This window comes from Budorcas taxicolor, chromosome X (genome assembly GCF_023091745.1).
Source record: "Budorcas taxicolor isolate Tak-1 chromosome X, Takin1.1, whole genome shotgun sequence".
NCBI classification, from domain to species: domain Eukaryota; kingdom Metazoa; phylum Chordata; class Mammalia; order Artiodactyla; family Bovidae; genus Budorcas; species Budorcas taxicolor.
Genome location: NC_068935.1, coordinates 72,807,829 through 72,831,521, shown reverse-complemented (window position 1 = coordinate 72,831,521; position 23,693 = coordinate 72,807,829). Strand labels below are relative to the sequence as shown.

At 38.8% G+C, this 23,693-nt stretch overlaps 1 pseudogene; it reads left to right on the top strand.

Annotated features, from left to right (window-relative positions):
- Positions 1-11,250: 11,250 nt before the first annotated feature.
- On the top strand, positions 11,251-22,011 carry LOC128069522 (UV radiation resistance-associated gene protein-like; annotated as a pseudogene).
- Positions 22,012-23,693: the final 1,682 nt, after the last annotated feature.

The following is a 23,693-nucleotide window of genomic DNA, read 5'->3' as shown; positions in this document are numbered from 1 at the left end:
ATATATCTACCTAAAGAAACAAAAGACCTATATATAGGAAACTGTAAAACACTGACGAAAGAAATCAAAGAGGACATTAATAGATGGAGAAATATACCATGTTCATGGATCTGAAGAATCAATATAGTGAAAATGAGCATACTACCCAAAGCAATCTATAAATTCAATGCAATCCCTATCTAGCTACCAATGGTATTTCTAACAGAGCTAGAACAAATAATTTCACAATTTGTATGGAAATACCAAAAAACCTTGAATAACCAAAGCAATCTTGAGAAAGAAGTATGGTACTGGAGGAATCAACCTGCCTGACTTCAGGCTCTAGTACAAAGCCACAGTCATCAAGACAGTATGGTACTGGCACAAAGACAAAAATGTAGATCAATGGAACAAAATAGAAGCCCAGAGATAAATCCACACACCTGTGGACACCATATCTGACAAAGGAGGCAAGAATATACAATGGTGAAAAGACAATCTCTTTAACAAGTAGTGCTTGGAAAACTGGTCAACCACTTGTAAAAGAATGAAACTAGAACACTTTCTAACACCATACACACAAAAAAAACTCAAAATAGATTAAAGATCTAAATGTAAGACCAGAAACTATAAAACTCTTAGAGGAGAAAATAGGCAAAACACTCTCCGACATAAATCACAGCAGGATCCTCTATGACCCACCTCTCAGAATATTGGAAATAAAAGCAAAAATTAACAAATGGGATATAATTAAATTTAAAAGCTTCTGGATAAAAAGGAAACTATAAGCAAGGTGAAAAGATAGCATTCGGAATGGGAGAAAAAAATAGCAAATGAAGCAACTGACAAAGAACTGATCTTAAAAGTATACAAGAAACTCCTGCAGCTCAATTCCAGAAAAGTAAATGACCCAATCAAAAAATGGGCCAAAGAACTAAACAGACATTTCCCCAAAGAAGACCTACAGATGGCTAACAGACACATGAAAAAATGCTCAACATCACTCATTATCAGAGAAATGCAAATAAAAACCACAATGCGGTATCATTTCATGCCAGTCAGAATGGCTGCGATCCTAAAGTCTACAAGTGATAAATGCCAGAGAGGGTGCGGAGAAAAGGGAATCCTCTTACATTGTTGGTGGAAATGCAAACTAGTACAGCCACTATCGAGAACAGTGTGGAGATTCCTTAAAAACCTGGAAATAGAACTGCCTTATGACCCAGCAATCCCACTGCTGGGCATACACACTGAAGAAACCAAAATTGAAAGAGACACATGTACCCCAATGTTCATCACAGCACTGTTTATAATAGCCAGGACTTGGAAGCAACCTAGATGTCCATCAGCAGATGAATGGATAAGAAAGCTGTGGTACATATACACAATGGAGTATTACTCAGCCATGAAAAAGAATACATTTGAATCAGTTTAATGAGGTGGATGAAAGTGGAGCCTATTATACAGAGTGAAGTAAGCCTGAATGAAAAACCGCAATACAGTATACTAACATATGTATATGGAATTTAGAAAGATTGTAAGGATAACCCTGAATGCGAGACAGCAAAAGAGACACAGATGTGTAGAACAGTCTTTTGGACTCTGTGGGATAGGGAGAGGGTGGGATGATTAGGGGGAATGGCATGGAAACATGTATAATATCATATATGAAACGAATCGCCAGTCCAGTTTGATACAGGATGCTTGGGGCTGGTGTACCCGGATGACCCGGAGGGATGGTATGGGGAGGGAGGAGGGAGGGGTGTTCAGGATGGGGAACATGTGTAAGCATGTGGTGGATACATGTTGATGTGTAGCAGAACCAATATAATATTGTAAAGTAATTAGCCTCCAATTAAAATAAATAAAATTTAATTAAAAAAAAAGAAACCATCAATGGATCACTGAAGATCTCAAAGAGGAGATAAAAAATACATGAAGATAAGTGCAAATGAAAACACAATGATCTCAAATCCATGGGATTCAAGCAAAAGTGCTTTTTTAAAATATAAATTTATTTATTTTAATTGGAGGTTAATTACTTTACAATATTGTATTGGTTTTGCCATACATCAACATGATTCCGCCACAGGTATACACGTGTTCCCCATACTGAACCCCCCTCCCTCCTCCCTCCCCGTACCATCCCTCTGGGTCGTCTCAGTGCACCAGCCCCAAGCATCCAGTGTCATGCATTGAACCTGGACTGGCAATTCGTTTTATATATGATATTATACATGTTTCAATGCCATTCTCCCAAATCATCCCACCCTCTCCCTCTCCCACAGAGTCCAAAAGACTGTTGTATACATCTGTGTCTCTTTTCTGTCTCGCATACAGGATTATCATTACCATCTTTCTAAATTCAATATATATGCATTAGTATACTGTCTTGCTGTTTTTCTTTCTGGCTTACTTCACCTTGTATAACAGGCTCCAGTTTCATCCACCCCATTAGAACTGATTCAAGCTTTTATGAGGGGGTAGTTTATAAAAGTGCAGGCTTTTCTCAGGAAACCAACAAACAACAAATCTCAAATTAAACCACCCAACCTTATACCTATAGGAACTAGGAAAAGAAGAACAAACAAAATCCAAAGTTAGTAGAAGGAAATAAATTATAAAGATCAGAGCTGAGGTAAATTAAATAGAGACAAAAATAATAGAAAAAGTCAATAAAACTAAGAGCTAGTTCTTTTAAAAAATAACTCAAATCAATAAAATTTTAGTTAGACTCATCAAAAAAGAGAGGACACAAATCAATAAAATCAGAAATGTAAAAGAAGTACAAATTATACCAAAGAAATACAAAGAATCATAAGAGCTTGCTATGAACTATATACCAATAAAATGGACAACATAGACGTGTACAAATTCCTAGAAATGCACAATCTTACAAGACTAAAAAAGGAAAAAATAGAAAATTTGAACAGAACAATTATCAATAATGAAATTGAATCAGTAATTAAAAAATAACTGTCATCAGAAGTTCAGGAACCTTTGTCTTCATGAATGAATTCTCCTAAACATATAGAGAAGAGTTAATATCTACTTTTCTCAAACTAGTCAATAAATTTGCAGAGGAAGAATTGCTTTTGAACTCATTCTAAGAGGCCAACATCACTCTTGTTACCAAAACCAGATAAGGATATCACACAAAAAAGGAAACTACAGGCCAATATCTCTAATAAACATAGATGCAAAAAAATCTCTACAAAATATTAACACACCAAATCCAACAATATATTAAATAGGCCATACATCATGATCAATTGGGATTTATTCCAGGAAGTGAATATGGCTTAACATCTGCAAAATAATATAATAAGTCACATTAGGAAATTGAAGAATAAAAATCATATGATCATTTCAACAGATGCAAAATAAGCTTTTGACAAGATTCAATAATCATTTATGAAAGCTCTCCAGAAAGTGGGCATAGACAGAACACACACAATGAAAGCCTACAGCTGACATTATACTCAATGGTGAAAAGCTGAAAGTATTTCTTCTAAGATCAGGAAAAAGACAACAATGCCCACACTTACCACTTTTATTTAACATAATATTGAAAGTCCTAGCTACAGGAATCAGGAATCCAAATTGGAAAGGAAGAAGTAAAACTGTTAATGTTTACAGGTGACATGATACTCTATACAAAAATTCTAAACATGTCACCAAGAAAACTACTAGAACTCATGAAAGAATTATCAAAAGTATAGGCTACAAGATTAATACCCAGAAATCTGTTGCATTTCTACACACTAAAAAGGAATTATTAAGAAAATAAAGAAATCAATCCTATTTACTATGACATGTAAAAAAATAAAATATTTAGGGAAAAATCTGATTAAATAGGCAAAAGGTTTGTACTCCAAAAGCTATAGCTCCTTGATGAATGAAATTGAAGAGGACACAAACAAGTGCAAACATATACCATGCTCATGGATAGGAAGGATCAATATTGCTAAAATAATCATACTACCCAAGCCAATCTACAGATTGAATGTGATCTCTATCAGATAACAATGTCATTTTCACAGAATTAGAACAAATATTTCAAAAATATGTATGGGACACAAAATATCCTGAACAGCCAAAAGTTTCATGCTCCCTGATTTCAAACTGTACTATAAAGCTATACTATACTAAACTATAAATCAAAATTCTATGATATAGACACATAAATCAATGGTAGAGAATAGAGAGCTCATAAATAAACTCACACTTATATGGGGCAATTAATCTATGACAAAGGAGGTATAAATATGCATTGGGAAAGGATCACTCTTCTGGGAAAACAGGACAGTTACATGCAAAACAAGCAAATGGGGCTACTTTTTCAAACAAAATACAAAAACAAAGCCAAAATGGATTAAATACTTAAATATAACACCTGAAACCATAATACCACTAAAAGAAAACATAGATAGTATTCTGTGAAATCTGTGTTAGCACGATTGTTTTGGATATGTCTCCTCAGGCAAGGGAAACAATAGAAAAAAAATAAACTATATCAAACAAAAACAAAAACAAAAACAAACCTTTTGAACAGCAAAGGAAACTATCAATGAAATGAAAAGGCTACATAGTTCACTGTGGGGGGAGATATTTGTAAGTGGTGTATCTAGTAAGAGGTTAATATCCAAGATATACAAATCACCATCAAAAAAACTAAACAACTGGATTAAAAAATGAGCAGAGGACCTGAATATATATTTTCCCAAAGGCAACATACAGATGACCAAGAGACACATTAAAGGATGCTTAATATCACTAATCATCAGAGAAATGCAAATAAAAACTAAAATGAGATATCACCTCACACATGCCAAATGGCAATTATCAAGAATTAAAAAAATAAAAGTTTTGGCAAACATTTGGAGAAAAGTGTACCCTTGTTTACTGTTGGTTGGAATTTAAATGAACACACTCACTATGGAAAAAATTATAGAAATTTCTCACAGAGGTAAAAATAGAAATTATCCTACAATCTAGCAATACCACTCCTGGATATTTATCCTAATGAAACAAATACAATAATTAGATATGATATATGCACTCCTATTTCTTGTAAAATTATTTACAATAGCCATTATAAGAAAGCAAACCAAGTGCCCATCAACAAATGAATGAATATTGAAGATGTGGTGAAGTGAAGTGAAGTGAAGTCGCTCAGTCGCGTCCGACTCTTTGCGACCCCATGGTCACCAGGCTCCTCCTTCCAGTGGATTTTCTAGGCAAGAGTACTGGAGTGGGTTGCCATTTCCTTCTCCAGGGAACTTCCCGATCCAGGGATCGAACCCAGGTCTCCCACATTGTAGACAGACGCTTTACCGTCTAAGCCACCAGGGAAGTCAAGATGTGGTTCAGTTCAGTTCAGTTCAGTTCAGTTGCTCAGTTGTGTCCGACTCTTTGCGACACCATGAATCACAGCACGCCAGGCCTCCCTGTTCATCACCAGCTCCCTGAGTTCACTCAGACTCATGTCCATTGAGTTAGTGATGCCATCCAGCCATCTCATCCTCTGTCGTCCCCTTCTCCTCCTGCCCCCAATCCCTCCCAGCATCAGAGTCTTTTCCAATGAGTCAACTCTTCACATGAGATGGCCAAAGTACTGCAATTTAACATTATTTAGTTATAAAAAGGATGAAATCTTACTATTCACAATTACATAAGAGGACCTTCAGTTCAGTTAAGTTCAGTCTCTCAGTCACGTCTGACTCTTTGCGACCCCATGAACCGCAGCACGCCAGGCCTCCCTGTCCATCACCAACTTCTGGAGTTCACTCAGACTCATGTCCATCGAGTTAGTGATGCCATCCAGCCATCTCATCCTCTGTCGTCCCCTTCTCCTCCTGCCCCCAATCCCTCCCAGCATCAGAATCTTTTCCAATGCGTCAACTCTTCGCATGAGGTAGGTGGCCAAAGTATTGCAGTTTCAGCTTCAACGTCAGTCCTTCCAATGAACACCCAGGACTGATCTCCTTGAGGATGGACTGGTTGGATCTCCTTGCAGCCCAAGGGACTCTCAAGAGTCTTCTCCAACACTATAGTTCCAAAGCATCAGTTCTTCAGCGTTCAGCTTTCTTCAACAGTCCAACCCTCACATCCATACATGACCATTGGAAAAACCATAGCCTTGACTAGACGGACCTTTGTTGACAAAGTAACGTCTCTACTTTTTCATATGCTATCTAGGTTGGTCATAACTTTCCTTCCAAGGAGTAAGTGTCTTTTAATTTCATGGCTGCAATCACTATCTGAAGTGATTTTGGAGTTCAAAAAAAATAAAGCCTGACACTGTTTCCACTGTTTCTCCATCTATTTCTAATGAAGTGATGGGACCAGATGCCACGATCTTAGTTTTCTGAAAGTTGAGCTTTAAGCCAACTTTTTCACTCTCTTCTTTGACTTTCATCAAGAGGTGTCGGGAGCCGTGTTAGGCATTACTGACAAAATGGAAGCATGGCCCCCAGCCCCCTCTCCTCATTCCGCAGGCACAGATCCCGGGATGAAGGAGTTAGGCCTTGTAATTCTGACTTGTCTTTTCCTCTCCTCGGATGACTTGACTGAAAAGGAATATTAAGATGCTTATTGTTCTTGAGAGGAGCATGAGAAGGCACAAAGCCTTCTGCAGCTGTGCTCAGAAAGTAATTCATAAAGTTAATCATTGACATTTGTTCAAGGACTTTTACAAAAGAGTGTTCCAGGATGAGCACATAGGCTGTACCTTGAGGCCATGGGAGGGATTGATATCTGAAGCCTATTTGTGAAAAGAATGTTTATGGCAAAGGTGTTTACTGAATTTAGGACTTAGAAATAATTAAAATAGTTAGAAGTTAAAGATTTAAGGAATGTCATAAAATTAGCATATTTTACTATAACTTATAGAAGTTAGGGCTTTTTAGAGACGCTATAGCTAGCAGCCTTTTGAAGAGATAGTGAGCTCAGGATGTTAGGGGCAAATAGGATTTAGGAAAATAGTAGTAAACTGAGGAATGTTTCATGAGTTACAATGTAAATACCATCTGAGCCACCAGGGAAGCCCAAGTTAACTATAGGACACATTAGAAGAGGTAGATAATAGATGATAAGGCTGATTCTGAGAGAATCACTCAAGCAGGAACTCTGAAGAGCAACAATGATTTATGGAGATAATAAAACTTGGAGAGGGGGAACTGAAAGTGTCAAACCTCTGGCCTAATGTTTTTGAAAAAGTATAAAAGAGAATCTTAAACTTGGAATAAACAGGCAGTCCAAAAGAAAAATGAGAGGCTGTCTCATTGCTGACACCATTCACCTCTTCATGTTGAATACCTGGCTGCTGGAGTCGGACTCTGGCAAAAGAGGCTTTTTAGTTTCTCTTCACTTTCTGCCATTAGAGTGGTGTCATCTGCATATCTGAGGCTATTGATATTTCTCCTGGCAATCTTAAATTCCAGATTATGCTTCCTCCAGCCCAGCATTTTGAATGATGTATTCTGCATATAAGTTAAATAAGCAGGGTGACAATATACAGTCTTGACATACTTCCTTTACTATTTGGAATCAGTCTGTTGTTCCATGTCCAGTTCTAACTGTTGCTTCCTGACCTGCATATAGGTTTCTCAAGAGGCAGGTCAGGTGGTCTGGTATTCCCATCTCTTTCAAAATTTTCCACAGTTTATTGGGATCCATACAGTCAAAAGGCTTTGGCATAGTCAATAAAGCAGAAACAGATGTTTTTCTGTAACTCTCCTGCTTTTTTGATGATCCAGTGGATGTTGGCAGTTTGATCTCTGGTTCCTCTGCCTTTCCTAAAACCAGCTTAAACATCTGGAAGTTCACGGTTCACATATTGCTGAAGCCTGGCTTGGAGAATTTTGAGCATTACTTTACTAGCATGTGAGATGAGTGCAATTGTGCGGTAGTTTGAGCATTCTTTGGCATTGCCTTTCTTTGGGATTGGAATGAAAACTGACCTTTTCCAGGCCTGTGGCCACTGCTGACTTTTCCAAATTTGCTGGCATATTGAGTGCAGCACTTTCACAGCATCATCTTTCAGGATTTCAAATAGTTCAACTGGAATTCCATCACCTCCACTAGCTTTGTTGGTAGTGATGCTTTCTAAGGCCCACTTGACTTCACATTCCAGGATGTCTGGCTCTAGGTGAGTGATCACATCATTGTGATTATCTTGGTTGTGAAGATCTTTTTTGTAGAATTCTTCTGTGTATTCTTGCCACCTCTTCTTAATATCTTCTGTTTCTGTTAGGTCCATACTATTTCTGTCTTTTATCTAGCCCATCTTTGCATGAAATGTTCCCTTGGTATCTCTAATTTTCTTGAAGAGATCTCTAGTCTTTACCATTCTATTGTTTTCTTCTATTTCTTTGCATTGATCGCTGAGGAAGACTTTCTTATCTCTCCCTGCTATTCTTTGGAACTCTGCATTCAGATGGGTATATCTTTCCTTTTCTCCTTTGCCTTTAGCTTCTTTTCTTTTCTCAGCTATGTATAAGGCCTCCTCAGACAACCATTTTGCTTTTTTGCATTTCTTTTTCTTGTGGATGGTCATGATCAATGCTTCTTGTACAATGTCACAAACCTCCATCCATAGTTCAGGTACTCTGTCTATCAGATCTAATCCCTTGATTCTATTTGTCATTTCCATTGTATAACCGTAAGGGATTTGATTAAGGTCATACCTGAATGGCCTTGTGGTTTTCCCTACTTTCTTCAATTTAATCTGATTTGGCAATAAGGAATTCATGATCTGAGTCACAGTCAGCTCCCGGTCTTGTTTTAGCTGACTGTATAGAGCTTCTTCACCTTTGGCTGCAAAGAATACAATCAATCTGATTTTGGTATTGACCATCTAGTGGTATTCATTTGTAGAGTCTCATATACCTCATAACATTTATTAATATCAACTTTATAGAGACTAGCCTTTTGAACATCTAACTAAAGATTAACATTAAGGAAGAAGAAGAAGAAGTGAAGTCACTTAGTCACGTTTGACTCTTTACCACCCCACGGACTGTAACCTACCAGCCTCCTCCATCCATGGGATTTCCCAGGAAAGAATACTAGAGTGAGCTGCCATTTCCTTCTCCAGGGGATCTTCCCAAACCAGGGGTCGAATCTGGGTCTCCTGCACTGCAGGGAGACTCTTTACCATCTGAGCCACTAGGGAAGACATTAAGAAAACAGAACTGGAGATCAGGATATCTGAAACTCAGTCCCTATCTTAACATCGCTTACTATAAGTGTGATCACTTATTCTATAATACTCTGCAATATGTAAATAATAGCTAACTGGTCCCAATTCATGAAAATATATAATCTCAGTCTTTCGCAAATCACTTCTGGGTTAGATAACTATTTCCATGGAAATGAGTACTTATTCTCATTTAAATCTTTGAATACTACTACGAGTAATCATGTCTTTATGTCTTGGTTTGATTCAGTTTACAAATTTGATGTTTAACTAATTAGCACAGTTTGACTCAGGGTAGCCAAAGGCAGAGGGCTAGCATGAGTCAGGTTTAAAAACAGGAATAGAAAGAAAGGAAGAAAAGAAGGAAGGAAGACACCTCACTTGGGAAGAAGATAAATAATAAGGTTGTAGAAAGAAGCCAATTCACCGGAGCTCCCTAACCATGAGCTCCAACTAACCTTGAATCAGCAAAATGGTGATAATTAACTCATTGAAAAAGACTGTTTTCAGTCCTCCAGGCCTAGGTTCTGTTCTGTTTCTGTTTTCTCTCTGGCTCTGACTCTGTTACTGATTAACATGTACTGGTGGCTGATTTACTGATTACATGATTATGGAAGAAACTGTTTCTTTCACAGAGGAAAGAGCATTAGCATGCAGTTAGTATATCCAAGTTCTCAGCCATACTCCATTGCTCTTTTGCTTTAACCTGACACAAATTATCAGTACTCCCTGGGCTTAAAATTCTTCTGCCAAATGAGAGGGTTGGATTTTATGATATATGAGACCCCTTCTAGTTCTGTCATTCAATGTCTCTTAAAAGGAATATCAGACTTCTTGAGAAAGTACAGGTAAATTAATGCAAGTGTGTGGGACACTGGGGGACTGACTAGTAAGGCACAAATTTTCTGGGGTAGATTAGTGAAGGCCACAGAAGGTTATAACTTCAAAGAAGCAAAGATTAAAGGATAATGTGCTTTATGATTGCTGATACTACACCCAGCCCCCTTTGTTTATCCTTCACATATGTGGACATCTATGGACCATGTAAATTAGTACTATAGTCAGAGGACAACTAGTAAAGATAAGAACAGGCACCAGACTTAAGTTCAGTTAAAATGGGAAGTAGGAAATACCTAACCCCTTCCCTTGCTTTTCCTAGAAAGTTTTATTAGAAGTTGCCTCAAGGAGAGGAATCAAGATGGCAGAATAGGAGGACATGGAATTCACCCCTGTTCACAAGTACATCAAGAATATATCAATAGAACACTTCTCACAGAGCACCTGTTGAACACTAGCAGAAGACTTTGTACATCTAAAAGAATAAGAAAAATCCCCATACCACTGAAAAAAAAAAAAAAAAAAAAGAGGAAACAAGTAGGATCCAGCACCCTTTGTGGGAAGTTGAAAGTGAGGAGAGGTTCCTGCACTCAGAAAAGCCTCTTCACAGTGGGGAAATAAACTGGGGCAGAAAGGAAACTTCAGGCAGGCAGGAGGGGAACACAGAAATCAGTCAGTCTGTGGGAGGCAGAACAGTGTAAGAAGTGTGCTTATGATTCATACCACAACCTGGCATATCCCAGCCTGAGTCATGTGTCTCCTGGTAAGAAGGGAATTTGGGTGCTGGGAAGTGGGGTTTGAAGAGCAGACACAGGGAAAGTACAGCTATTGGTGTCCTAAAGGACAGCTGAAGTGACAGCCTGAAGGGATGGGAGTGAGGAGATCCACAACTGAGAGAGTTTGTGGAAGAAGCCTGGGCCATGGTAGAAGCAATATGTCATTGTTGACTGTCATTCAAGGGGCAGGGCCACCATTGCAACCTCTTTACCCACCAACTGGCCGCTGCCTTCACAGGCACTGGGAGGGACGCCTGTTTGAGTAGGCTCACTCACTCCAAAAGCCAAAGCCTCCTCCACACATGCAGGCTCTGGGGTTCTGATGATCTCCATCCTGAAAACCTCCTTTGGCCATGCAAGCTCCAGTGAACCTGCAAGATTTTTTGAGAATCAACCCTGGGCACCCCAGCCTGAAATGGTAATTTGCCAATGCCAATAGGGGCAGAGTGTTAAAACATGGGGTTAAGAGAGCAGATCTGGGGAGATGACTGCCATTTGCTGTGCAGCGATAACCTAAAGGGGTGGGAATGAGGAGTTCTGAGGAATGAAGAGAGGGGCTCCACTGCTAAGAATGCTCCTAGAGGAAGCATTGTCTGCCTTGGAAATATAAAACGATTTCTGTGTGGTGCACAAGGGGCATAGCCACTATCCTGTCTCTCTCCCCACACACCAACTCCTGCATCCATTGGCGCTAGGAAGGACTCCCATCAGAGAAAGTGTGCCACAGTCTGTTGCAACTTCCTACCACTCTCGGCCACTTCAGGCTCTTTATGCACACCCCAGTTGTGCCTGCCTTATTCCTCCCTGGCCTGAGTGAATAACTGTGTTCCAGTAAGTTGCTACTTTTGCTCCTGAACCCCCGGGTGAAGAACATACTCCTGAAGGTGGTCCATAGGCTGAGGTGGGGCAAAAGATAAAGCTGAATCCTAGAGGTTGTGCAACCAAAGAAGAGCAACAGAAATCTCTCTGTGCAGCTTCACAAGTGGTGAATTAAATCTCTGAAATCAGCATGATAAACTCTGCCCCTTGGGAATATCTGAATGGACAACAAATGCTCCCACAACTGAGACTGGTCTAGTCTTAGCAGCTATGGAAGTTGAGGGCAAGTACACATGAAAGCTGGGTCAGATCAAAGTCAGAGCTGACCCCACAGTGCCCACAGTGCCCACAGTGCATCCAGAGACCTACCTAAAGGTATTGGAGGACCTCCTGGGGAGATGAGGGTTAGTTGTGACACTGACAGCAGAGGTCTTAGGAAAATAATATTATCACTATTATTTATGTTTCATTGTGTTCTGCTGTTTTATTATTATCTTTAAAAAATTTTTCTATATATTTATATTTTACTAATTTTTACTTTGCTGCATTTTCTCTCTCTCTTTTTTGTTATACTTTGTTTTTATCTTTTATTTCAATTTTGTGTGTTGTTTTGCTTTTATTTTTTTGTTTTTCTGCTTCTTTGTTTTCTTGCTTTTTGTTTCCTTTATTTTTTGTTTGTTTCTCTTTTTTTGTTTCATTTTGTTTTGATCATTTATCTTCAGTTCTGTTTGTCTGATTGTTTTCTTTTTTAGCTGTTACTGTTATTATTGCTGTATATGTTTGGTTTTATTTTTCTGCTTGCTTTCTTTTTCTGGCCATGTCATGTGGCTTGTAGAGTCTTTCTTCCCCTGCTAGAGGTTGGACTTTAGCCTACAGGGTGGAAGTGGTGAGTCAAGGGCATCAGTGAATTTCCAGGCCCAGGAAATATTAATTGGTGTGGGATCTCCCATAGGTCTCCATATCAGCACCAAGACCTGGCACCACCCAATAGCCTAAAGGCTCCAGTGGAGGATGTCTCACATTAAACAACCAGCAAGATAGAAACACAGCCCCATCCAGCAGCAGACAGGCTGACTAAAGCTGTATGAAGCTAACAGAGACCCCCAAACACAAAAACCCAAGTGGTCCTGCCAATCCGAGGGACAAGGCTCAGCTCCAGCCACTAAAGTACAAGAACCAGTCCCTCCAAACAAGAGGCCAACACAAGGCCATGAACCAATCACAACCACAAGGAGGCAGACTGCAGAAGAGGAAATATGACCCTGCAACCTATTGCAAAGTATATCACAAACAGTAACTTAGACAAAATGAGATGACAAAGAAATATGTTACAGATGAAGGATCAAGGTAAAAACACACAAGACTTAATAAATGAAGAGGAAATAGGCAATATACCTTAAAAATAATTCAGAGTAATTTTAGTAAAGATGATCCATTATCTCAGAGATAGAAAAAAAAATGGCTCAAAAAGATAAAAGAAATTTTTAACAAGGGCCTAGAAAAACTAAAGAACAAGCAAACAGTGATGAAAAACACAATAACTGAGCTGAAAAGTAGACTAGAACGAATCAATAGCAGAATAACTAAGGCAGTAGAATGGATAAGTAAATTGGAAGGTAGAATGATAGAAATAATTGCTACAAAGTAGAAAAAATTAAAAAAAAGAAAAGTAATGGGGGCAGTCTCAGAGACTTCTGGGATATTTTAAACACAGAGACATTCAAGTAATAGAAGTCCCAGAAGAAGAAAGGACTTTGAGAAAATATTTAGAGATTATAATTGAAACTTCCATAACATGGGAAAGGAATTAACCAGCTAAATCTAAGAAGTGCAGAGAGTCCCATACAGGATAAACCTAAGGAGAAACACACTGGGACTTATATTAATCAAACTAACAAAAAATAAATACAAAGAAAATATATTAAAAGCAACAAGAGAAAAGCAACAAATAATTCACAAGGTAATCCCCACAAGGTTAAGAGCTGGGTTTTTTTTAAGCAGAAACTCTGTAGACCAAAAGAAAGTGGTTTAATATATTTAAAGAGATTAAAGAGAGAGAAAAAAAAACTACAACAAATATTAATCTACCCAGCAAAGATCTCATTAAAATTTGATGGAGAAATCAAAACCATCAAAAACAAACAAAGAAAAAACAAAAACAAACAAACAAACAAAAATCAAAAACAAGTAAAAGCTAAGATAATTTAGCACCACCAAATCAGATTTACAAGAAATGCTAGGCAGGAAGAAAAAGATATACAAAAGCAAAGTCAGAACAATTAAGAAAATAAGAGGAACATACATATCAATAATTATCTTAAATGTAAACGGATTAAAGTTTCAACCAAAAGACACAGACTGCCTGGATGAATATAAAAACAAGATCTATACATATGCTGTTTATAAGAAACCCACACTTTGGATCTAGAGATACATACAGATTGAAAATGAGGGGATGGAAAAAGATATTCCATGCAAATGGAAAACAAAAGAAAATGGGAGTAACTATACTTATATCAGACAAAGTGAAAATTAAAGTCACTCAGTTATATCTGACTCTTTGTCATACCATGCACTATGCAGTCCATGGAATTTTCCAGGCCAGAATACTGGAGTGCCTTTCCCTTCTCCAGGGGATTTTCCCAACCTAGGGATCAAAGCCAGGTCTACCATATTGCAGGCAGATTCTTTACCAGCTGAGCCACAAGGGAAGCCCGAGAAAACTGGAGTGGATGGCCTATCCCTTCTCCAATCCACAAATGTCTCTGCTTTTTAATATGCTGTTTAGGTTGGTCGTAATTTTTCTTTCAGGGAGCAATTTTATTTTAATTTCATGGCTACAGTCACCATCTGCAGTGATTTTGGAGCCCCCTTCCCAAAATAAAGTCTCTCACTGTTTCCATTGTTTCCCCATCTATTTGACATGAAGTGATGGGACCAGATGCCACAATCTTCGTTTTCTGAACGTTGCATTTTAAGCCAACTTTTTCACTCTCCTTTTTCACTTTCATTAAGAGGCTCTTTAGTCCTTCACTTTCTGCCATAATTGTGGTGTCATCTGCATATCTGAGGTTATTGATATTTCTCCCGGCAATCTTGATTCCAGCTTGTGGTTCATCCAGTCCAGCATTTCTCATGATGTACTCTGCATATAAGTTAAATAAGGAGGGTGAAAATATACAGACTTGATATACTCCTTAAAAAAATCATTTTTGCCTAGTCACTGAAACCATAAACAAAAAGAAATGGTAAACCTCAGAATGGAATGATATATTTGCAACTGAAGCAACTGACAATGGATTAATATAAAAAATATACAAACAGCTCATGAATTCCAATATCAAAAGAAGCAAAAACCCATTCAAAATATGACTGAAGAACTAAAGAGACATTTCTATAAAGAAGACATACAGATAGCCAACAAACATGAAAAGATTCTCAGTATTACTAATCATTAGAAAAATCCAAATAAAAACTACAGTGAGGTAACACCTCACAGCAGTCAGAATGGCTATCATCAAAAAATCTACAAAGAATAAATGCTTGAGAGAATGTGAAGAAAAGATAACCCTCTTATAATCTTTGTGGGAAGGTAAATTGATATAGTTATTATGGAGAACAGTATTGAGGTTCTTTTAAAAGTTAAAAAAAAAAAAAAAAAAGAACTACCATATGACTCAGAAAACCCACTCCTCGGCATATATCCTAATAAAACAATAATTCCAAAAGATACATGTACTCCAGTGTTCATTGTAGCACTAATTTCAATAATCAGGACGTGGAGGCTACCTAAACGTTTATCAATACAGGAATCAAGAAAGAAGATGTGGTACATATATATAATGGAATATTATTCAGCCATAAAAAGAAACTAATTGGTACAATTTGTAGAGAGAGATGGATGGACCTAGAGACTTTCATATAGAGTGAAATAAGTCAGAAAGAGAAAAACAAATACCGTGTAAGATTGCTTATATGTGGAATTTACAAAAATGACATGGATGAACTTATTTACAAAGCTGAAATAAAGACACAGATGTAGAAAACAAATGTGCGGATAGTGCACAAGTTGGGAAGTGGGGTGGGTTGAACTGGAAGACTGACACTGATGTATATACCCTACCACATATAAAATAGGTAACTAGTGAGAATGAAGTTTAGAACACAGGGAAATCTACTCAATGCTCTGTAGGTATCAAAATAGGAAGGAAACCCTTCCTATACATAGGAAACCCATCCTATGTATAAAATAATGTATACATATAGTGGATTCACTTTCTTGTACAACAGAAACAAACTCAATTTTGTAAAGCAACAACACTCTAATAAAAGTTAAAGAAATTGCTTCAAAACATTAATGCAATAAGTTGGTAGCAAAACATTGTGTATATTACAATTTCAGTTTTGTTTATATAATTAATGGAAAAAAGGCACACCAGAGTTGTAATAGTGATTATCTCAGAGCACAAATAACTTTCCATTCTGTGCTTTTATGCATTTTTAAAATGGTTTTACTATAATCTTCTTAATGGACTCCAGTTCAGTTCAGTTACTCAGTCATGCCTGACTCTTTATGAACCCATGCATTGCGGCACTCCAGGCATCACCAATTAGCTTGCTCAAACTCCAGTCCATCGTCAGTGACACCATCCAAACATCTCATCCTCAGTCATCCTCTTCTCCTCTTGCCTTCACTTTCCCAGCATCAGGGTGTTTTCCAATGAGTCAGTTCTTTGCATCATGTGGCCAAAGTATTGGAGTTTCAGCTTCAGCATCGGTTCTTCCAAAGAATATTCAGGACTGATTTCCTTTAGGATTGACAGGTTTGATCTCCTTGCAGTTCCAGGGACTCTCAAGAGTCTTTTCCAACACCACACTTCAAAAGGATCAATTCTTCACCATTCAGCTTTCTTTATAGTCCAACTCTCACGTACATACATGACTACTAGAAAAACCATAGCTTTGACTAGACAGACCTTTGTTGGTAAAGTAATGTCTCTGATTTTTAAGAGGCTGTCTAGGTTAGTCGTATCTTTTCTTCCAAGGAACCAGTGTCTTTTAATTTCATGGCTGCAGTCACCATCTGCAGTGATTTTGGAGTACCCCAAAATAAAATCTGTCACTGTTTCCATTGTTTCCCCATCTCTTTGCCATGAAGTGATAGGACTGGATGCCATGATGTTAGTTTTTTGAATGTTGAGTTTTAAGCCAGCATTTTTGCTCTCCTCTTTCACTTTCATCAAGAGGCTCTTTAGTTCTTCTTCACTTTCTGCCATAAAGGTGGTGTCATCTGCACATCTGAGATTATTGATATTTCTCCCAGCAATCTTGATTCCAGCCTGTGGTTCATCCAGCCTGGCATTTTTCATGATGTATCCTGCATACAAGTTAAATAAGCAGGGTGACAATGTACAGCCTTGACGTACTTCTTTCCCAATTTGGAATCAGCCCATTGTTCCATGTCTGGTTCTGACTGTTGCTTCTTGACCTGCATACCAGTTTCTCAGGAGACAGGTAAGGTGGTCTCGTATTCCCATCTTTTGAAGAATTTTCCACAGTTTATTGTGATCCACACAGTCAAAGGCTTTGGTATAGTCAATAAACCAGCAGTAGATGTTTTTCTGGAACTCTCTTGCTTTTTTGATGATCCAATGGATGTTAGCAATTTGATCTCTGGTTCCTCTGCCTTTTCTAAAACCAGCTTGAACATCTGGAAGTTCATGGTTTATGTACTGTTGAAGCCTGGCTTGGAAACTTTGAGCATTACTTTGCTAGTATGTGAGATGAGTGCAGTTGTGTGATAGTTTGAACATCCTTTGGCATTGCTTTTCTTTGGGATTGGAATGAAAACTGACATTTTCCAATCCTGCAGTCACTGCTGAGATTTCCAAATATGCTGGCATATTGAGTGCAGCAATTTCACAGCATCATCTTTCAGGATTTGAAATAGTTCAACTGAAATTCCATCACCTCCACTAGCTTTGTTCATGGTGATGCTTCCTAAGGCCCACTTGACATCACATTGCAGGATGTCTGGCTCTTGGTGAGTGATCACACCATCATGGTTATCTGGGTCATTAACACCTTTCTTTTTAATAGTTCTGTGTATTCTTACCAACTCTCCTTAATATCTTTCCACTTCATCTTAATATCCTCTGCTCCTGTTAGGTTCACAACATTTCTGTCCTTATTGTGCCCCTCTTTGCATGAAATGTTACCTAGTATCTCTGATTTTCTTGAACAGATCACTAGTCTTTTCCATTCTGTTGTTTTCCACTATATATTTGTTTGCTTTGTTGACTCTGGAAAGCTTTCTTATCTCTCCTTGCTATTCTTTGGAACTGTGCATTCAAACGGATATATCATTCCTTTTCTCATTTGCCTTTCACTTCTCTTCTTTTCTCATTTATTTGTAAGACCTCCTCAGACAGCTGTTTTGAATTTTTGCACTTCTTTTTCTTGGGAATGGTCTTGATCAGCACCTCTTGTACAATGTCACAAACTTTCATTCATAGTTCTTCAGGCACATTGTCTGTAAGTCTAATCCCTTGAATCTATTTGTCACTTCCACTGTATACTCGTAAGGGATTTGATTTAGATCATACCTGAATCTTCTAGCAGTTTTCTCTACTTTCCTCAATCTAAATCTGAATTTTGCACTGAGGAGTTCATGATCTGAGCCACAGTCCACTCCTGATATTTTGTTTTGTGTGTTTGTGTGTGTGTGTGTGTGTGTGTGTGTTGGCTGACTGTATAGTGTTTCTCCATTTTTGGCTGCAAGGAACATAATCGATCTGATTTCGATATTGACCATCTGGTGATGTCCATGTGTAGAGTTATCTCTTTTGTTGTTAGACGAAGGTGTTTGCTATTACTAGTGCCTTCTATTGGCAAAACTCTGTTAGCGTTTGCCCTGCTTCATTCAAGGAGAAAGGCCAAACTTGCCTATTACTTCAGGTATCTCTTGACTTTCCTACTTTTCCATTCCAGACCCTTATTTTGAAAAGGACATCACCTTTTTGTTGTTGTTGGTGGTGGTGGTGATGTTAGTTCTAGAAGGTCTTGTAGATCATCATGGGACAGAGATCATTCTGTCATTTTTGAGACTGCAACCAAGTCCTGCATTTTAGAATCGTTTGTTGACTGAGGGCTACTCCATTTCTTCTAAGGGATTCTTGCCCACAGTAGTAGATATAAATGATCATATGTATTAAATTCACATATTCTGGTCCATTTTAGTTCACTGATTCCTAAAATGTTGATGTTCACTCTTGCTATCTCCTGTTTGACCACTTCCAACTTACCTTGATTCATGGACCTAAAATTCCAGGTTCTTATGCAATATTGTTCTTTACAGCATCAGACATTACTTCCATCACCAGTCAGATACACAACTGGGCATTTCCACTTTGGCTCTGTCTCTTCATTCTTTGTGGAGTTATTTCTCCACTCTTCTCCAGTAGCATATTGGGCATCTACTGACCTGGGAAATTTCATCTTTTGCTGTCATATCTTTTTGATTTTCATACAGTTCTTGGGGTTCTCAAGGCAAGAATACTGAAGTGGTTTGCTATTCCATTCTCATTCTCAAGTTTTATCAGAACTCTACCATGGCCCCTAGATCTTGGGTAGCCCTACAGGGAATGGCTCATAGTTTCACTGAGCTAGACAAGGATGAAGCAAGGCAAAGGCTAATAGAGTTTTGCCAAGAGAACACACTGGTCATAGCAAACACCCTCTTCAACAACACAAGAGAAGACTCTACACATGGACATCACAAGATGGTCAACACTGAAATCAGATTGATTCTATTCTTTGCAGTCAAAGATGGAGAAGCTCTACAAAAACAAGACCAGGAGTTGACTGTGGCTCAGATCATGAACTCCTTACTGCCAAATTCAGACTGAAATTAAAGAAAGTGGAGGAAACCACTCAGCCATTCAGGTATGACTTAAATCAAATCCTTTATGACTATACAGTGGAAGTGAGAAATAGATTTAAGGGACCAGATCTGATAGACAGAGTGCCTGATGAACTATGGATGGAAGTTCGTGACATTGTACAGGAGACAGGAATCAAGACCATGCAAGAAAAAGAAATTCAAAAAAACAAAATGGTTGTCTGAAGAGGCCTTACAAATAGCTGTGAAAAGAAGGGAAGCAAAAAGCAAAGGAGAAAAGGAAAGATATACCCATTTGAATGCAGAGTTCCAAAGAATGGCAAGGAGAGATAAGAAAGCCATCCTCAGGGATCAATGCAAAGAAATAGAGGAAAACAATAGACTGGGAAAGACTAGCAATCTCTTCAAGAAAATTAGAGATGCCAAGGGAACATTTCATGTAATGATGGGCTCAATAAAGGACAGAAATGATAGAGACCTAACAGAAGCAGAAGATATTAAGAAGAGGTGGCAAGAATGCACAGAAGAACTGTACAAAAAATATCTTCAGCATCGGTCTGGGGCCCACTCCCCCCACCACCCATGGGCCGGGCTAACACACTCCTGCCAGGTTCTGCCGTGGGGGCCCTGCATGTGGAGCTGTCATCTCAGCAGCAGCATCTTAGACATCTTCGGATTATTGCTGTCCGAAACATTGTTAATAGGAATGGCCATCAGCTCCTTGATACCTACTTCACACTTCACTTGTGTAACAGTGAAAAGATATGCAAAGAATTTTATAGGAGTAAAGTGATTAAGAATTCCTTGAATCCAACATGGCAGAGTCTTGATTTTGGAATAATGCCAGACTGTCTGGATACATCTGTGTCTTGTTTTGTGGTGAAGATATGGGGTGGAAAGGAGGACATCTACCAGCTGTTGATTGATTGGAAAGTCTGTTTGGATGGGTTGAAATACCTGGGTCAACAGATTCATGCCCACAACCAGAATGAAATAATCTTGGGGCTGAATGATGGCTATTATGGCGCTCCATTTGAACATAAGGGTTATTCAAATGCTCAGAAGAATATTCTTCATCAGGTGGATCAGAATGGTGTTTGAAATTCTTATGATGTCTTCTCTTTGCTGCAGCTTCATAGAGCCCAGTGTGCAATTAACCAGACTCAGGTAACTGTTCAGAAAATTAGAAAGGAAATTGAAGAAAATCTAAGACTCACATCTACAAGCAATGGGCTGAAAAAAGAAAGTGAGTACCTGCAAAAGGAATCCCTAAATGAGTTGAGAAAGGAGTGCACTTCAAAAAGAGAACTCTTTCTGAAGACTAATGTTCAGTTGACAATTCGTTGCAGGCAGTTACTATCTGAGTTTTCCTACATTTACCCTTTTGATTTGAATGACCATAAAGATTACTTTGTATGTAGTGTCAGGTTGCCCAATTTTGAGGACTTCCAAGCAAAAGATGATGGGAGGATTGCTGTTGCCCTTGGTTATACTGCACATTTGGTATCCATGATCTCTTTCCTACAAGTGCACCTCAGATATTCTGTAATTCATAAGGGATCTAGATCAACAACCAAAAATAATATTAATGACAAGCTGACTGAAAAGGAGAGATAGTTTCCATTATATCCAAATGGAGGAGAGAAGTTGCAGTTTGATTACAGTGTCTATCTTCTGAACAAAAATATAGCACAGCTAAGATATCAACATGGACTAGGGACTCCAGACTTAGGAAACGAGGCAAACCCTTCCTAACCTGAAAAACTTCATGGAGCATGGACTAATGGTCAAGTGTGACAGACATCACACCTCCAGTGCAAACCCTGTTCCAAAGAGACAAAGCTCCATATTTGGGGGTGCATATGTAGGCTTCTCTGGGGGGATCCCTTCACCAGACAAAAGATACTGGAAACGGGCAGCTCAGAGAATGAGAGACTCAAGTACAAAACCCCTCCCCCTAGTTACAACTCTTCACTAGTCCAGCCTGTGACCCCTGTGCCCTCCACAGGAGAATCTGACAGAAAGACAGCGTCTCTGTCTTCCTCCTTGGACACCTCCTTGGACCTCTCCAAAGAAAACAAGAAAAAAAAAGGGGTAGATCTGGGTGACAGCTTAAATGGAGGCCACATGAGTGTGAACACTAGCCAGGAGCAGGGACGAGCCCTCTCGGGGCCTCTGGCCACAATCAACAGCACCCTCCTGCCCGGTGAGTAGGCCAGCTCGTCTGGCGCCCAGCTCCCGGGGGCTTCCACCCAGTCTCAGAAGCCGAGCTCTGCTGCACAGTGGAACAAGCAGAAAAGATCATAGCAATGGAAGCCACAGGCTTCACCCCAGGCTATTAGCTAGAAGCATTTAACTGCATCCCCGTGGACAGTGCTGTGGCAGTGGAGTGTGATGAACAAGTTCTAGGAGAATTTGAAGAGTTCTTCCGAAGGATCTATACACTGAATGAAAATGTATCCAGTTTCCGCAGGCCACACAGGAGTTCTGATAAGTGAAATGAGCGGACAGATTGTAGGACCAGGATGGAGTCACTGCTTGAAATGAGGATAAAGCTGCACTGGTTACCCTTTGTAGTAATTATGACACAAAATGAATATTAATGGAGGATATTCCTCAGAAAAATAGACTTTGTGAATCAAGGAGGGATTCAGGATCATTGTGTATCAGTGGGCCAGATAAAGTTAGATTTTGCTTGCAAGATTTTGCTTTTCAGGCCTGACAATTGTTTTAAGGCAAAAGCCACTCTCTAGCTTGAGTCACCTTATAGGCATTTGTCTGCTTTTTTATTTACACTTATATGCTATCCTCAGAGGGAAGATGATAATATATAGATAATATAATGAACTCGCCTTTAGATTCTCATAGCATTTGCCCTCACTATAGTTTATGAAACTTTTGGGAAAATAGAATATTCAGTAAAAGGTCTCTACCACTGACTGAAGAATCTTTGGCCATTCATTAGGTTGATGTGTAAGAAGCACAATGGTCTCCTATAAAAGGCCCATTGGCCTCTGCCCTTAGGCTCCACAGTCAATCCAGCTGTTATGCTATTGGGGCAGTAGATGCCTTGTGCATCCAGACCACAGAGGACATCACATTTGTTGGTTCTTTAATGCAGTTGCCATGACCTCTCACCTCTTTCAGTCAGCCATACCTTTGATGCAGCCCTCAGATTATATGAAAAACCTCACCTCTGGAGGATCCTAGGGGACCCTCAAGGACACTCCCCACCAAGGTTACTATAGTCAGACAGCATCAAGTTCCCTCTGGGGTGAAAGTTTTTATGTGGGCAGATGCTGTTGTCAAAAACTGGGTGTGCTTTCTGGCAATATTCACTATATAGAAATCCCTGTAAGTAAATCACATGTTAATTTTTTAAATTTCAGTGAAAAAGAGGCATTATGTATGATGAAATATAGCTAGGGAGTCAGGCTGTCCAGTGTGCAAACTGCAAGGCAGTTGATTTAGTTGGATTCAGAGACTAGATGAGGGATAGAATACTATTGGTATGTGTGCAACTGCGTAAATATTAAATTATGTTTTGAAGTTCATTTTCATTTCTGGAGCTCATATTACATTTGCTATTGCTGTATATTTTATATAGCCAAGAACATCACCTCAGGGTTGCAAGCACTTTAAGGAGATTTTATGCTTATATCCATATATTATATAGAAGAATAAAAATTGAGTTTACTTAAGGAAAAAAAAAAAAAAAGAATCTTCACGACCCAGATAATCACAATGGTGTGATCACTCACCTAGAGCCAGACATCCTGGAATGTGAAGTCAAGTGGGCCTTAGAAAGCATCGCTACAAACAAAGCTAGTGGAGGTCATGGAATTCCAGTTGAACTATTTCAAATCCTAAAAGATGATGCTGTGAAAAAGCTGCACTCAATATGCCAGCAAATTTGGAAAACCCACCAGTGGCCACAGGACTGGAAAAGTCAGTTTTCATTCCAATTCCAAAGAAAGGCAATGCCAAGGAATGCTCAAACTACCGCACAATTGCACTCATCTCACATGCTAGTAAAGTAATGCTCAAAATTCTCCAAGCCAGGCTTCAGCAATACATGAACCATGAACTTCCAGATGTTCAGGCTGGTTTTAGAAAACACAGAGAAAGCAGAGATTAAATTTCCAACATCCGCTGGATCATCAAAAAGCAAGGGAGTTCC